This window comes from Macrobrachium rosenbergii, chromosome 24, assembly GCF_040412425.1.
Source record: "Macrobrachium rosenbergii isolate ZJJX-2024 chromosome 24, ASM4041242v1, whole genome shotgun sequence".
NCBI lineage: Eukaryota > Metazoa > Arthropoda > Malacostraca > Decapoda > Palaemonidae > Macrobrachium > Macrobrachium rosenbergii.
Window position 1 is genome coordinate 23,402,443 of NC_089764.1, and position 16,293 is coordinate 23,418,735.

Consider the following 16,293-nt stretch of genomic DNA (forward strand, 5'->3'; position numbering starts at 1 on the left):
CTCTGAAGGTCATGAAAAAAAGGAAAGATCACCCAGTCTGATCATAATTACCATTGCTTTTAATTACCATTCTCGGGAAATGGAAACCTGGCACAAGAGCAGCAACCTTGCCACTGAGAGCGCTTTCAGTCAGCTGTACAAGCACAGTCACGAGAGGGGTGTTCAAGAAACCCATTGCATGCAATACTGGACTCTAGAAAACTGAGGTTACAATTATTTTCTAGAATCACTTTGTATAGACAAATATTATGTAAAACTTAATCATCTGAAACTCAAGTCACGCCTCCAGAATTGCATGATGATAAAAGTATTATTTCAAACTAGGCTTTTTTTTTTTTTTTTTTGCTATCACAGAATGAATCTGTAGATCACAAGTTCTATTTACTTTTTTTTTTTTATATATAATAAATGAAGCAGTTTTTATCTTAATGTTTCAGTCCACTACCTCCAGTACCCAGTATTCACTCCCTTCCGAAACCGCACCCCTACCCGCCACTTTTTCGGCCACCGGGACGTCCCCTTGTCTCCACAAAATCCTGTTTGTAATTTTCACTTGTTCCTTTTGAAAAACAGAACAGACTGGCTCGAAGTCCGCTATTCTTAAATAATAATAATAATAATAATAATAAACAAGCAAAGGTTAAAATATCTATAGAAAACTGAATTAACCCTTAACAAGAAAATACGCTGGTAAATATCCCTTACGTAAGCCAAACGAAGTCGGATGATTTGCTAGCAAACGACGCATGAAATTAACTTCCCGCTCCACGAAAAATACGGAAATGTAACCGCAGTTTAGGAAAAATCACCCAGAACTGATTAATATCAGAGACGATTTTCTGGTCCGCCTTCCAAATCTGAAACCAAGTAGAGAGAGAGCGGTTGATAATCAAGCTACTAGAGGTGTTTTGGGTTTAAATGCTTGAGATAACAATTATGATTTTTCATTAGAATTATCAGTTTGACATGAATAATATCAACACGAATTACAAAATAACACAGAGTATTTCTTCATCACCACCCTCTGGCACATGGGAACGTGAAGAACTCTCGCCAGATATCTCTCTCCTAAGGAAAGTCAGTTTTCAACACAAAATTGCCTTTGCATTTTCGTAATCCAGGTTTCCCTTGACCTTTCACGATGCTTTTCCGTTGTGGTATTTAATTACATGCATCCGGATTTATTGTATTTTAAAATCATGATTCCGTCCCCTGTGTAGGGCCAAAGATTCATTAGACGGATTAGTTATGACTGATGCCCTAATGGGTCCCTACTATAGGTTAGGTTAGGATCAATAGTCTAGCGTGCAATGCAAATTTAATAAAAGGTTCCCTGATAAAAAGGCTACCTGCACAAACCTTTAAGCAAATTTTGCTGCTAACAAAACTATCTGCTTTGGAAAATCTGAGAATAACTATATCAAAATCCCTTTCGAATACGACGCTTAAACCAGTGAGACTTTCAATCTATAGAACTGCTGTAAAATTAGGCTTCACACAAAAGTCTGATCAAAACTGGTGCAAGTGCTAAAAGATGCGCTCTCACCTCCTAGTTAAACAAGTAAAAAATGCGCCGAAGTTTCTTCAGCGTAATCGAGTTTTCTGTATAGCGTACAATGAAGGCCACCGAAAATAGATCTATCTTTCGGTTGTTTAGGTATAATGCTGTATGAGCCGTGGCCCATGAATCTTTAACCACTTGCCGGTGGTGGCCTGTCCTAACCGTTGCCAGATGCACGATTATGGCTAACTTTAACCTTAAATCAAATAAAAACTACTGAGTCTAGAGGGCTGCAATTTGGTATGTTTGATGACTGGAGGGTGGATGATCAACATACCAATTTTCAGCCCTCTAGCCTCAGTGGTTTTTAAGATCTGAGGGCGGACGGACAGACAAAACCGGCACAACAGTTTTCTTTGACAGAAAACTAAAATGACCCCGTCGTTGGTTCTATTCTGTCCAGAAGTACTTTGAAGAAGACCTTGAGGCCAAGTGGCGCTGGAGATGAAAGGATTCGACGAAGAAACTTGAAAAGCTGACGTGCTCCAAACACCAAAGGTACTGGATGATTTGTTTAAAGATAAATGAGACCTGAAACACAAGATAGTGCAGTAGAGGAATTCAATAGCTGGTAAAATAATGGTCTAAAAAGGGAGGCTTTGAAGAACGAACGAAACGACACTGTTACGCAATCACATACATCTGTACACACATGAACTTTGCCCACACATAAACGCTTTGGTATATCTGTCTATCTATCTATCTATCTTTCTATATATATGTATATATATATTCATATTTTTATATATATATATATATAAATATATCTATATATATATGTATATATATAAAAGTATATATATGCATATATAAGGACAACAATCATCCACGGATTTTTCTACAGGAGCACTCACTCTCTCTCTCTCTCTCTCTCTCTCTCTCTCTCTCTCTCTCTGCCAGTGGCACACAAAAGAATCACAGTAACCCAAACGCCTCCGGATATGTGATGAGAGCGGAGAGAGGACGAAAACTTTGTTTATTTTTTACATCACCGGGGCACTCTACTTCTCTATGTTGAAGGACAGCTCCACCCAGAAGATTATTACCACTTGTTATGTATTATTATTATTATTATTATTATTATTATTATTATTATTATTATTATTATTATTATTATTTCAGTAAATGAAACCTATCCACATGGAACAAGCACACCAAAGAGGCCATTGACCTGAAATTCAACCTTCCAAAGAATGTTGATTTCAACCTCCCACCGCAGACCCCACACTGCAGCAGTAACTTATCATGATACAGAGCCAGTGATTTCTCATCGCCCTAGGGGAGACGCGAACCTGGTTCACCTGAGTGGCATGCCACGACACTAACCACTATACCAGCCGGCCGCTGATTATTCTTCTTTTCTTTCTTCTCTTTTGACTTTTTTTTCAGTGGCCGTATGACAAAACTGTACTGACATTAATTTTTAATTTTCAAAGATACATGTAATTAAATAGGAACATTTCAGAACAAATGAATACCTGTTTAAACAAAGATAGAGCGCGCGCGCACACACACACACACACACACACAAACACATACTAAATCCCACAGGCATAACAAAGGTAAATTAAATATGGTCACAGGAATACGTACGTTCAAAGAAGCAATTCAATAATTTAGACTTTGCTCCTTCACATTTTTCAAATTTCTTTGCATTTGTCATGTTTGACTAGCTCCGAATAACGTAAAAGAAAATGCGATGATCATGATGGTTAGCTAATTCATCAATAATCATAATCATAAAGTAGCGCTAATAATTTTACTAATAAACTTATAAGCAGTTGGATATAGTATTTATATAGAAAAAAAAACAGTAATTTAATTCCTAATCAGTGGTCACAAATGCTAACAAATTCATCATCGCCCTTACATTCCGTAATATTAATATTCTTATAAATAACCGTTGTTAACATTCACTTTCCGCATTATTAACATTCTTACAAATAACCATCATTTTTAAAATTAATAATTAGAATAAAATATTACACGAGATACACGAATTGAGCAATTTCACCATTTTCCCATTTGCTCTCAGCGTTCACGAGCACTATGTTGTGAGTCTCTGTGCAATATGAGCGGCCAAGATGATAACATATGTATTTACGTGCTCAACTGCAAATTAATGTAACAGATAACGGGACTCTTTAATTACTGCAACAGAGACGCTGTCTTATTGAATCTCTGAGGTCCCCCTGTTTGGGACGTGTTTTGGTGAGCACAGAACGCGGACGAGGAGAATAAAGATGAGGTTGTAAATAAGATTTATATAAAAAGATGGTTTTCATTTAAGTGAAAATCTTTATTAAAAGATGAAACGTCTCTGTGTAAATGACTTTTGTTGTTTTGAGTTTAGTATATACTGTAAATGAAATGGGAAAGACGACTTAGTTGTCAAAAGGACCAGTTCTGAACTCTCCCAAGTCTTTTCTTCGCTTAACCGTGCTTTGAATAATAATAATAATAATAATAATAATAATAATAATAATAATAATAATAATAATAATAATAATAATAATATAGACATCATTTTTATATGAGAAAAAGCAGATACTGTAGCCTAGCTCTGTGAGAGAAAGGTGCCAGATTAGAGAGAATGGGGCGAATGGGGCACTCTCACTTGCACTTTTTCCAGAATTGCTGCCACTGTTTCTCATACTTGTTAGAATATATATATATATATATATATATATATATATATATATATATATATATATATATATATATATATATATATATATATAATGCATATATAATCATATTAAAATGATATAATGTATTATATATATATAGTATGTATATATATATATATATATATATATATATATATATATATATATATATATATATATATATATATATATATATATATATATATATATATATATATATATATATGTGTGTGTGTGTGTGTGTGTTTTGTTTTGTTCTGATGAAAATATGTATACATCCATAAAAAAAAAAAGAAGAAACCATAGTACACAATAAAACCCGACACAAGTATTTGGCTTGTACTCTTTAAACCTCTCATTAAGAAAAATCATCTAATCACTGTCAAAAAATACAAAATTTTCCCTTTAATAAAGAAACGAAAAGGTAAGATAAAAGTAGCATCCGTGTGCAACAACAACAACAACAACAACAACAACAACAACAACAACAACGGAAGAGTAAATCCGGATAATGACCAGAGGTGGAAAAGTGAAATGTCTAAATAAGAAAAATCTTGAATCCGACCTCACGAAACTCGGCTCAAAGTTTCCAGGCGAAAGAAGAAGAAGAAGAAGACGACGAAGAAGAAGAAGAAGAAGAAGAAGAAGAAGAAGAAGAAGAAGAAGAAGAAGAAGAAGACGACGACGAAGAAGAAGAAGAAGAAGAAGAAGAAGAAGAAGAAGAAGAAGAAGAAGAAGAAAAAGATGAAGAAGAAGAAGAAGGAGAAGAAGAAAAATACGATCCAAGGCTGAAATGTCGATTCTGTCTTCTTACTTCCTCTTTCGGTTCTCTTCTTTTTTTTTATTTTCTTTATTTTACTCTTCTTCCCAAAAGTTTCACTACTTTTCCGTTTGCTACAGCTCGCTCGTTTCTTCTTTAATCTTTTTGTTAATTGGTTATCCATCCATTTTTTTTTCCAGTTACCGGGTACATTATCATTTCATTTTTCAAAACCTTCTCTCTCTCTCTCTCTCTCTCTCTCTCTCTCTCTCTCTCTCTCTCTCTCTCTCTCTCTCTCTCTCTCTCATTTCCTTTCCTCTATGGAATTCATTACTATTTTCTTCAAAACCTTCTTTCTCTCTCTCTCTCTCCCCAACCACCCCCCTTGTTGAACTTCTGGGAAGACTTTAAGCTTCCAATAATCTTTCCTCTGTACTCGCATGCATTTACAATTGTCTAATACATATATCACTTCCCTGGAAAATCAGTTGTGCATAAAAAAAAAAATGCCTAAAATTCGAGTTATTTTCGGAGTTATTTTTTAAGCTGTACTTCAGAAGTGGAGCGCGGCAACCGACGATATATCTGTTACCTACTACTGAAGAGCCGTACAGGCGAGGGCAGTGGTGAGAAAGACGACACATTTTCTGTTCTCAAATTGAGGTAATGAGAGATAATGGTGACCGTGATCAATCATTTTTGAAATGAAGGTTATTTGTTTGAAAATTATACGACGGGGATTGGGGGTGGGTGGAATGGGAAGTAGAGGGGAGGAGGGGGGGAGGGGAGGAAGAGGACGTCTGCAGTGAAGTTCCCCAGCACGAAATTATAAATAATGTGCTGAATAGATACAGTTTTTTTTTTTAGTAGAGGGGGTGGGGAGAGGGGGAGGAGGGTTCTTTATATTATGGGTAAAGGGTTACAACCTTCTGATCCTAAATGAGAAATAAGAATATTCTTTGGGGGACTTTTATTTTTTAATAGTCATTTTGTAAAGCCCCGCATGTGAAGACGAGTGGGTAATACAGTGATTAAACTAATATGATTATAGATATATATATATATATATATATATATATATATATATATATATATATATATATATATATATATATATATATATATATATATATATATATATATATATATATATATAGACCATCCCAGTGCTGTGGAAAGCACTGAAAGTATCAAAACCACGTAAGTCTGGTGAAAAAGTGTTCAAATTTTCAAGGAGAAAAATTGCAAATAAGCAAAGCGAATGTGTATTTTGAAAATAACGTTTTCTGTGAGACTATTGTTAGTGAATAATGTTTTTAATCATTTTACATTTTTAGTTTTACCCCAATAATAATAATAATAATAATAATAATAATAATAATAATAATAATAATAATAATAATAATAATAATAATAATAATAATAATAATAATAATAATAGTGACTTTAGATCATTTCTATTAAAATTCTGCTCAGAAATTCTAAAAGCAATGAATTTCCTTTTAGTTTCTTAGTCGGACAACAACAGCAACAACAACAACAACAACAACAACAACAACAACAACAACAACGATAATAATAATAATAATAATAATAATAATAATAATAATAATAATAATAATAATAATCAGAAATTCTAGAAACAATAAATTTCCCAGAGGTCTTAACCTCCAGTTCCGTTCCTGTTAATTTCTTAGAAGTAAAATAATAATAATAATAATAATAATAATAATAATAATAATAATAATAATAATAATAATAATAATAATAATAATAATAATAACGGTCACTTCACAGAACTGTTATTTAAATACAGCTTAGAAATCCTAGAAACAATGAATTCCCAGAGGTCCTAACCTCCATTCCCAGAGGTCCTAACCTCCAGTTCCTTTCCGCCTTATTCAGCAGTCCTGCGGAACAGAAGCATAATGGAATTACCATCAACGATCGCGTATGACGTCATACGGTTCGTCCCCAGCCCTTTATGTTCGCTTCCTGTCCCATCCACGATCGATTGCCGTTTATACAGATGTTTTATTTCCCATGTTCTGTATCACCTACAGGGTTTTACAGACTTTTATTAGATACTAGGAATCTGGCTCAATTTTCAAGGGATGTTTTTATCAGGTTTTTAGTGAAGGGTTACTTGTTTGGTTTAGCTTTTTGTTATAGTGACTTTTTTTTTAATCTGGAGTTTTGTTTCCGCAAGAAATTTCAAATACGATGATTTATCTTTAAGAATACATACACGCACACACACACACATATATATATATATATGTGTTTATATATATACTGTATACATATGTACATATATTTATATATATACATTAGCTGAAGCCACTGGGAAAGTTCAAATTGGAACGACAAAGTGCCAAGTACTTTCGTGTATTTTAACATACACATACACACACATATATATACTTATACATACACATACATATACTATATGTATATTGGTGTGTGTGTGTGTGTGTGTGTGTGTGTATCTTCCCTTTGAAATGGTAGAGTTCACAGTTCATAAGGGAACCAGGAATCCAGTTATCCCACCCGGACTAGGAAAGTTACAGTATGGGACGGTTTCCTGAACTTGTTCCCTAACCTAAGCATCGTGGATTGAGTAGAAGATTGTTATTCGACTGCTGCATCCCTCAGGTGGTGTAAAAAGACAGCTAGAGCAAAAAAGAAAAGAAATTAACAGACATAAGTAATTAGCGCTCTGTTATACTGTATACCAGCATATCAAAAAAAGAAAAAAATTAAAAAAAGGCCAGCTGGCCCTCGAAGAGGTAATTCCCACCCTACCTGGGACAAAGCTCTCAACAGATACTAGAGAAAGGACAGTATTATATTGTGAAAACTGGCTTAGAATTTCCATGTATGTAAAATCCTTCAATAAAGGAAGCTTTTACTGACACATTTGACGCAATGCTTTCTTTTTTCTTGAGACACTACTATAAAAAAAAATCCCTTACATTTATCAAAAAAATATCCTAGGAGATATTCCCAGCATTATACTGAAGAAGAGCCTTCCCCAAAATCACATAAAAAAAGAAAGTAATTACCGACTACTTTCAGAAATTACTCGAGCAACGAAAGGCAAAAACGATCGTGTCTATTTATCGCGCTGTTCGCAGTAGACATAAACGGCATAATGCCCGCTCTAATTATAACCTTCGTTTCAGCTTAAGTACCAGATGCCCGCTCCGCTTTCAAAAGCAAAATGATTGCCTGCCTGCAGGACTTTCGCGGGATGTAAGTTCCTCCAACTGGTTTAACAGGATCCAGGATCCTGTGACCTGTTTGTTGACACGGGCGCAGGACTCCGCCCACGGAAGAAACGCCCTTAATGATTATGAATCACTTGGCAAATCTTAACAGCCATGAATTGTAACGTATCTCTCTTTTTCGTGAGGACGAGAAGAGGAAGTCATGTCTGATTATCATGATAATGAGGAGGGAAATTCATGTCTGATTTGTGGTTGAAAGTTGGGAGAAATTTAGGTGTATGCGTTGCCAAAATATCGGTTTATTTTACTTTAAAATATTGTAAGTATGTCTGTTTCTTATGATAATGGTGTCTCTTAGATGAAAACACTCTCTCTCTCTCTCTCTCTCTCTCTCTCTCTCTCTCTCTCTCTCTCTCTCTCTCTCTCTCTCTCTCGCTCTTCTTTATTCCCGTTCAAAAAATCCTTCGGTTGTGTTAAACATGTAAAATAACCAAACTAAGAAATTCCTTACATCTACATTTATCACTGCTAATACGCGTTTTGTGTTTTATAAAATATCTTTTAAAAATATCCCATTAGCTTTTAGAGGAAAAAGTAAAATTTTTATGTAATTTCCTTGATGTAAAAACAAAAAAATATTAGTATTAATGCTAATGCACTTACTGTAGTCCATAAAAATGTGTTACAATATGGTCACAAAATCATATAAAAATTTTTTTCACAATTCTCTAGACGTATAAACAATAAAATACTGTTATTAGTGCTAATGCAGATTCTGTATGTTAATTATTAATAATAATAATTCACAACCTGTAGTTTATAAAAATATTTTTAAAGTATATCCAAAAGTTCTAAAAAAAAGTAAGAATTTGTCCGCAATTCCCTAAATATAAAAACAACAAAATATTCGTACTAATGCTAATGCACATTCCGTAGTTCATAAAATATTTTTAAAATGTCCACAAAGTTCTAAGAAAAAAGTAAGAATTTTTCCGGAATTCTCGACAGCAAAAACAGGAAAATATTAATATTAACTAATGTAGTTTATTAACGTTTTTTAAAATATGTCTACGAAGTTCTAAAAAAACAAAGTAAGAATTTTTCCGTAATTCTCGGCAACAAAACCAACAAAATACTGTAATGATCCTCCCCTTATTTCAGTCCTCGTTATTAGCCTTTTCTTCTCCCGGGTCCTTCTTCTAAATATTTCCTCTAACATGGTTCTCTGGTTCATCTATTCTGGTTCTGGGGTTGCCTGTTTCTTTTTTTTTTTTCTCCTGCATTCTCTGCTGCCCTTGGCTATATACAGTTTCCAGTGCATAATTTCTCTCTCTCTCTCTCTCTCTCTCTCTCTCTCTCTCTCTCTCTCTCTCTCTCTCTCTCTCTCTATATATATATATATATATATATATATATATATATATATATATATATATATATATATATATATATTTATTTATTTATTTTTCAGGAAATCGAGGATATAAGGAGTTCCCTTTATTTCATCAACATTCTCTCTCTTTCTGTCCCTAAAATGTCCCGTTCAGTCTCTCTCTCGATTGTCTAGTTATTATTATAATTTTACGTTTTCACACTTCCATTTTTATTATTAAGAAAATCAGTTGTGCTACCTACTGCATTATCATCAAAATGATCTCTCTTTAAGCAGTTTCTCGCTGTTACTTAATTCTCAGTTTCACATTATCAATAAGGATTCTACAAATGTCTCATTACCTTTACCTTTCAGTAAATCTAAGATATAACCACTTTGCGTACCAATTTTATTTCTCCAAGTGTCCCTCTCTAACTCGCAACTGGATGACCCGTATTCGATTCTCGATCAGGATGAGAACGGAAGAATAGGGACGCTCCATACCGGATCCTTAACTCTCTGCTTTAGGTATAATCGTCAACGAATTGATCAAAAAATTATCTTATAAGAGCATAACTAATTTTTCCGGGGGCGTGGGGGTGTTTGGCATGTTCGCGCATCTATATGTATAAATATCATGGCGCATTTTAATACCAAGCAGGTGTTATTGAGAATGATCAAAACTGGAGAGATCGGAATTTCTTCATTTTTTTCGGATTCTTGTTTGCTATTTTCGTTACTTATCCCGTAATAATTGTGTAAGTATGTATCTAACTTTCCGGGAGGAGGGAAGGGTTGAGAGCGTTCGCGGCTAAGAAATTCTAAATACCATTAATATTTAAATGCTGCATAGCTATCATTGGCACCTAACAAAACTAAAGAGATCGGAATTCTTTAGCTTTTCCGGATTTTTGTTTGATTCTTTAGTCACTTTTGCCCTGGCTGTACATCGACCGGTGAGCGTTTGTCCTTTTAAACGTTTCATCTTACCAAGCGTTTGTCCTCCAGGCGTTTCATACTCTTATCTCACACGTGCTAGTATTTGTTTACATTGTGGTGGAAAGAGTCTCGAAAAAAAACGAGCGGTAACTTTGGTTGTATTTAACCGTGTTATGCTTTGAACTTAGTTACATTATAACAAATTTATCATTGACATTCCTAGACCAAAGAAGGGCCTAAGGCATAACTGAAAAGTGGCCGCCAAGCAAAAATACGAAAGATAAACACGGCAGGCTTGATCCTAGTGCAAACTAAGTTCACACCAAACCAACGATCTTCGGCGTTTTGTAAATCAATATTCAAGGGGAACGATGCGGATATAACAAGATTTTATATACCGCATTATGAACAGTGATTATACTGGAGAATGTTGTTCGACAAGTGGCAAGCCCCCCTGTTTTGACACTAGGCCTAACATAGCCTAGGACTGAAAATGATTCCAAGATCGAGTCGGCCTCTAGAATTTTTGTAATGTGCAAGGTTTGTAGAAGAGCTGTTCAGGATGACAATGCATTGAAACCAAGTTTTTTTCAATAACTAGAATGGGTTTACAGTATAATATAAAACAATGTTGTTGGGCTTAGGCTAACCTACAGGTGTATCCAAAATTAAGTGAATTGTTTTAACTTTGGAAAGGTAGTAACAAAACTTACGTAAGATACTACGAAGCTGGTTTCTGCAAAAGTGAGTAGTTTTCGTATGGATAGGCCTACAAGAAATTGTCGAAGTCATTTAAGTATCACTGTTGAATTGAACTTGGAAAAATTATATCACCACTGGTAGTCAAATTCGGTGAGTCATGGCATAAGAGGGGCCATAGGCCTAGGCCCATGTCACGTTTTGGATTTGGTGCTACAGCTAGGAATGGAACACTTTCATTCGCGATTGTGATGTTGTTGTTCTAGGCATTAAAATATTACTCAGCATACGCTCAACTTTCCTTCTGCGCAAGCTGTAGCCAAGTTGGTTATATGGCCAGTTATTCAGCCTAAGCTATAGGCCTAGGCTACATACCTGTCTCGGTTTCCCCTGCGTGGAAATTTCGAAGGCATATGTAATCAAGATGGATGTAATATCGACTTACCTCTCAAGAAGTAAAAGAATAATAGTAAAGGAGCCAGATTATGAATTAGGAAGAGATCATTGCCAGAGAACTCTTCAAAAATTCCTCAAATATCCGTTTGTGCATATCGTCAATTATAGGTGAGTTTCTCGTAATGACGTTCATTTGATATTTTCATTAGACGCTAATTCCAATGTAATTCCCTCTTCAATTTTCTGTTACCTGTGAGAAATAACCACTTTTCCCATATCTCAGTTTTACTGTTCAGGAAACGTGTCGACGGCTTTCCGTACGATCAGCCTCTCTCTCTCTCTCTCTCTCTCTCTCTCTCTCTCTCTCTCTCTCTCTCTCTCTCTCTCTCTCTCTCCACAAATCTTCGGCACGCCTTTTCACCCTCATCAGTTTCTCACAAAGACACGAGTGATAATCAGCCGACGGTTGTAACAAAGCACCTTTCCTCGGATCATTGTGGCTGGGTGGGTAAAAAAGAAAAGACGTTATGGCAACTTTGCCGAACAATTCCCTCACTCCCGCCATCTCCCTCCTCCAGCCCATCTCTCTCTCTCTCTCTCTCTCTCTCTCTCTCTCTCTCTCTCTCTCTCTCTCTCTGTGTCGGTTGTCGTTGCAGGAAAAGGGACTAACCCAGTTTTGGAAGGACAAGCGGCTATTGATATCTGATATGCTATGCAGAAATTTTTGTGTTTCAAAGACCTATTCTCTCTCTCTCTCTCTCTCTCTCTCTCTCTCTCTCTCTCTCTTTTACACACGCACAAACAAATGCACACACACACCTTTACGCTAATGATATTGAAAGAACAATACTGCATATCCTTTTCACGACAGTAAAAGCTGTGTATCTAAAAGAATTCTGTTATTATTTTTATCATTAAATTTCTTGTGAAATGAAATGATCTGCGTTAGCTAATTTTACACGTGTATGCAAAGGATGATCAGATGAACAGCCTGGAGCCCTTATGCTAACTCAGGACTTAATGCGGGAAGATGAAGAACTGATAGAAACCGTTTGTTTACGTCGGTGTTGTAAGATGGAAGACTGTAGGCATTACGGTAAAAGAAGCAGGAGAAAATTCCAAACCCTGGCAGTGAAAACACACGCACACAACCGCTTAATACGTAGAAGGGTAGCATTTATTAAGAACTCTACATAAAAATTATTTTGAAGTTTGAATTATTTCCAAGTATCGACATCTACTTAATTTTACCTTTTTTCCACAGTTAAAGGGCCGTTTTCAAGAAGCTGGTAGAAAGGAACTTGTGACTAAGTGAGTACAAATGAGTTCACGTTAAAACACCTGGATTACGTTTTTTTTTTTTTTTTTTTTGTCTTTTTGCATGAGAATATAAGTAGCTTCCATAATCACATGGTGTTGATTATATATCCGGGGTCGTCAAATAACTCAGTCTCGCCATCTGCACAGAACAGCGTGAAGGAATCAATTATGACCTGGCTGTTACAAAAGGGGCGCACATTTCGAACTAAGTGTAGAAGTCTCAGTAAGGCTAACGGGGTTCATGCCCTTTAATATTTTCCATTTATACGTATTGTTTTTTTTTTTTTTATTTGCTTCTTCAAGGTGAAAATTTTTGTGTTTTATTCAAATGATTATCGTTAATGAATGCGCATCTGGAAAAGCGGATTCCGACGGTAATGAGAAGTGGAAACAGAGACGGGCAGAAGGACATAGACACATATCACACACACCCATATATATATATATATATATATATATGTGTGTGTATATATATATATGTATATATATATATGTATATATATATGTGTGTATATGTGTGTATTGTGCACATGCCAAGTATCATATCAATTTTAATCTTCACCCTTGATAATATTTTCATAATAATGAACAAATTAAGACGATTAATGAACTTTCGTAGTCAACATGATCAGTTGGCAGTAAATAAATAAACGAACGATATTTTTCATCGACTAAGAAAATGCTAAGTTCAAATTATCAGTTAATTAGAGAGGCCTTAAATTCAGTATGTCACCCTCAAAAGTCTACGTAAGATTTATAATTTTCCTCAGATTATTATCACCAATTAAAACGCCTCCGCTGGAGACGTTAATGGGCCATATACTATAATGGCGGCACTTTCAAATGTCAGTTACACGAAATTTTCTTGGCGACGTAATGGAACGTGTTTTTAGGAGGTCGAACTCGAAACCGGGTTTTTAGCAATAGGTAAAAAATGAATAAAAGAATGCAAACCTTATCTTAAGTGAGGAATGTTTTCCATATCTTTTCAAAATGACCGGTGGTTCGGCATCTTGTGTTCCAGAAAGGTTTTTCTTTTTTTTAATTTTAGAAATTTTATTTCCCGTCCTCCCCACCCTCAGTTCTAAAGTGTATATATATATATAGCTAGTCTCCCCGTAGGGGCGTAGTACCGTCAGTGCAACTCACGCCGTGCACTGTAGGCATTGCTTAAGGTTCTTTGCAGCGTCCCTTCGGCCCCTAGCTGCAACCCTTTTCACTCCTTTTACTGTACCTCCGTTCATATTCTCTTTCCTCCATCTTGCCGTCCACCCTCCCTTAACTGTTGCTTCATAATCAACTGCGAGGTTTTCCTGCTGTTGCACCTTTCAAACTTGTCTACTCTCAATTTCCGTTTCAGAGCTGAATGATCTCATAGGTCCCAGCGTTTGGCCTTCCGCGTAAATTTTAAATTTCATTCCTATATAGCTAGTCTGTCATTTTGAACTTATAAACAACTCGGTTATAGTATGCTGACAGGCAGTTGCTTTTCAGTGGCATTGATAGGAACATTTCATGGTGACGAAATGGAAAGTTCTTTTGAAGCAAAAAGGAATTAATAATAACCAAAAATACAAGTCGATATTACAAGAGGAGAGTAATATCTAAACGTCTCGGTGTTCAGAATGGAAGCATGGCAAAATATGCAAAACCCTAATGAAAGTAGAAAATGTTTCCCGGACATTTTTGGCGATTTTGACATTCCTAAAGTTTATATTAAATCAAGCAGGGAAAAGAAGCATCAATATCTGATTTCATAATTTTAATATTTAAAAATTTCGTGTGGCTTATATATATATATATATATATATATATATATATATATATATATATATATATATATATATATATATATATATATATATATATATATATATATATATATAGGTATGTATATGTGTGTTTGTGTGTGTGGAAATATAAGTATATATATGTGCTTGCATGTGTGTTTGTTCATATAATATATATATATATATATATATATATATATATATATATATATATATATATATATATATATATATATATATATATATATATATATATATATATATATATATATGAAGTGTTTAGGTAGGTATCTTACGCAGCTGAAACTTGATAAATTAACATTGTTTTAAGACTTTTTAACACTGACTGATACACGGCTTATCTATGGCACCTCAGAGCTCTTAACCAGTTTATGGGAGTGACAGAAAAAAATCGTAGTTAGGTCTCTCTCAGTATTGAGAAAATACATGGTCCTAAAACACGGAAGGGAAAAAAATCAGGCGTAAATAGAAAACGGAGTGTGTCACTTTTGTTTTCCGAATTCCTAAGTGTCTAATTGACTCCCATAAAGCATTCCTCTAACAACGAGCGGCCGACTCTTCCACAAATAATTAACTCCGTCGACGCGCGTAGGGAGGCATAAAAATACCTTCCGATAACAAGGGAGATTTTCTCTCTCTCTCTCTCTCTCTCTCTGGGCCATCAGTAACTTTAGTAGTTGCGACGCCAGAAAAACCTCAGTAATTAATTAATTCTCTCTCTCTCTCTCTCTCTCTCTCTCTCTCTCTCTCTCTCTCTCTCTCTCTCTCTCTCTCTGGGCCGTAGTGACCTTAGTAGTTGTGACGCCAGAAAAAACCCAGTAATTAATTCTCTCTCTCTCTCTCTCTCTCTCTCGCTTTGTGGCCTTAGTGACCTTAGTAGTTGTGACGCCAGAAAAAAACCAGAGGTTAATTAATTAATTAATCTCACTCTCTATCTCGCTCTGTGTCTGTGTGGGGGGCGTCAGTGACCTTAGTAGTTGGGACGCCGGAAAAATCCAGTGATTAATTAATTAATTAGTCACTCTCTCTCCGTGGGGCGTCACTGACCTTAGCAGTTGTGACGCCAGAAAGACCCAGTAATTCATTATTCTCTCTCTCTCTCTCTCTCTCTCTCTCTCTCTCTCTCTCTCTCTCTCTCTCTCTCTCTCTCTCTCCGTGGGGCGTCACTGTCCTTAGTAGTTGTAACGCCAGAAAGACCCAATAATTAATTATTCTCTCTCTCTCTCTCTCTCTCTCTCTCTCTCTCTCTCTCTCTCTCTCTCTCTCTCAAAAGGTAAACCGAGATTCCTGTGGCGTCAAGGAACTCGAAGTTCTCAGCAAAGGGGGAAAAAAGATTACAAATTCTTCTCCCGAAGACTCTCACTTTTCTAGAATCTCGGATAGTTTTGGTTTTCGTCGTAGGAAACGGGGATTGTTAGCATTCTTGTAATTACAAGTTTCAACAACAAGAACCGCGGTGGTTCTGATAAGGTTCACATGCTGAGATAATATTATGGGCACGTATCTATCGGTAACACATGATGTGTTTATCGTACA

At 35.5% G+C, this 16,293-nt stretch overlaps 1 protein-coding gene and 1 long non-coding RNA gene across 3 annotated transcripts in view; one reads left to right on the top strand and one right to left on the bottom strand.

Annotated features, from left to right (window-relative positions):
- The window catches only part of LOC136851934 (tyrosine-protein kinase Dnt-like), a 112,857-nt gene that overhangs the window by 17,929 nt on the left and 78,635 nt on the right, over positions 1-16,293 (bottom strand). The gene's annotated exons all lie outside the window — the stretch shown is intronic.
- Positions 11,655-16,293, top strand: part of LOC136851935 (uncharacterized) — a 146,784-nt gene continuing 142,145 nt past the window's right edge. Inside the window, exons 1-2 of the long non-coding RNA XR_010857007.1 lie at positions 11,655-11,794; positions 12,891-12,937. This is a non-coding gene — a long non-coding RNA (uncharacterized lncRNA). The remainder of the gene's footprint in view (positions 11,795-12,890; positions 12,938-16,293) is intronic.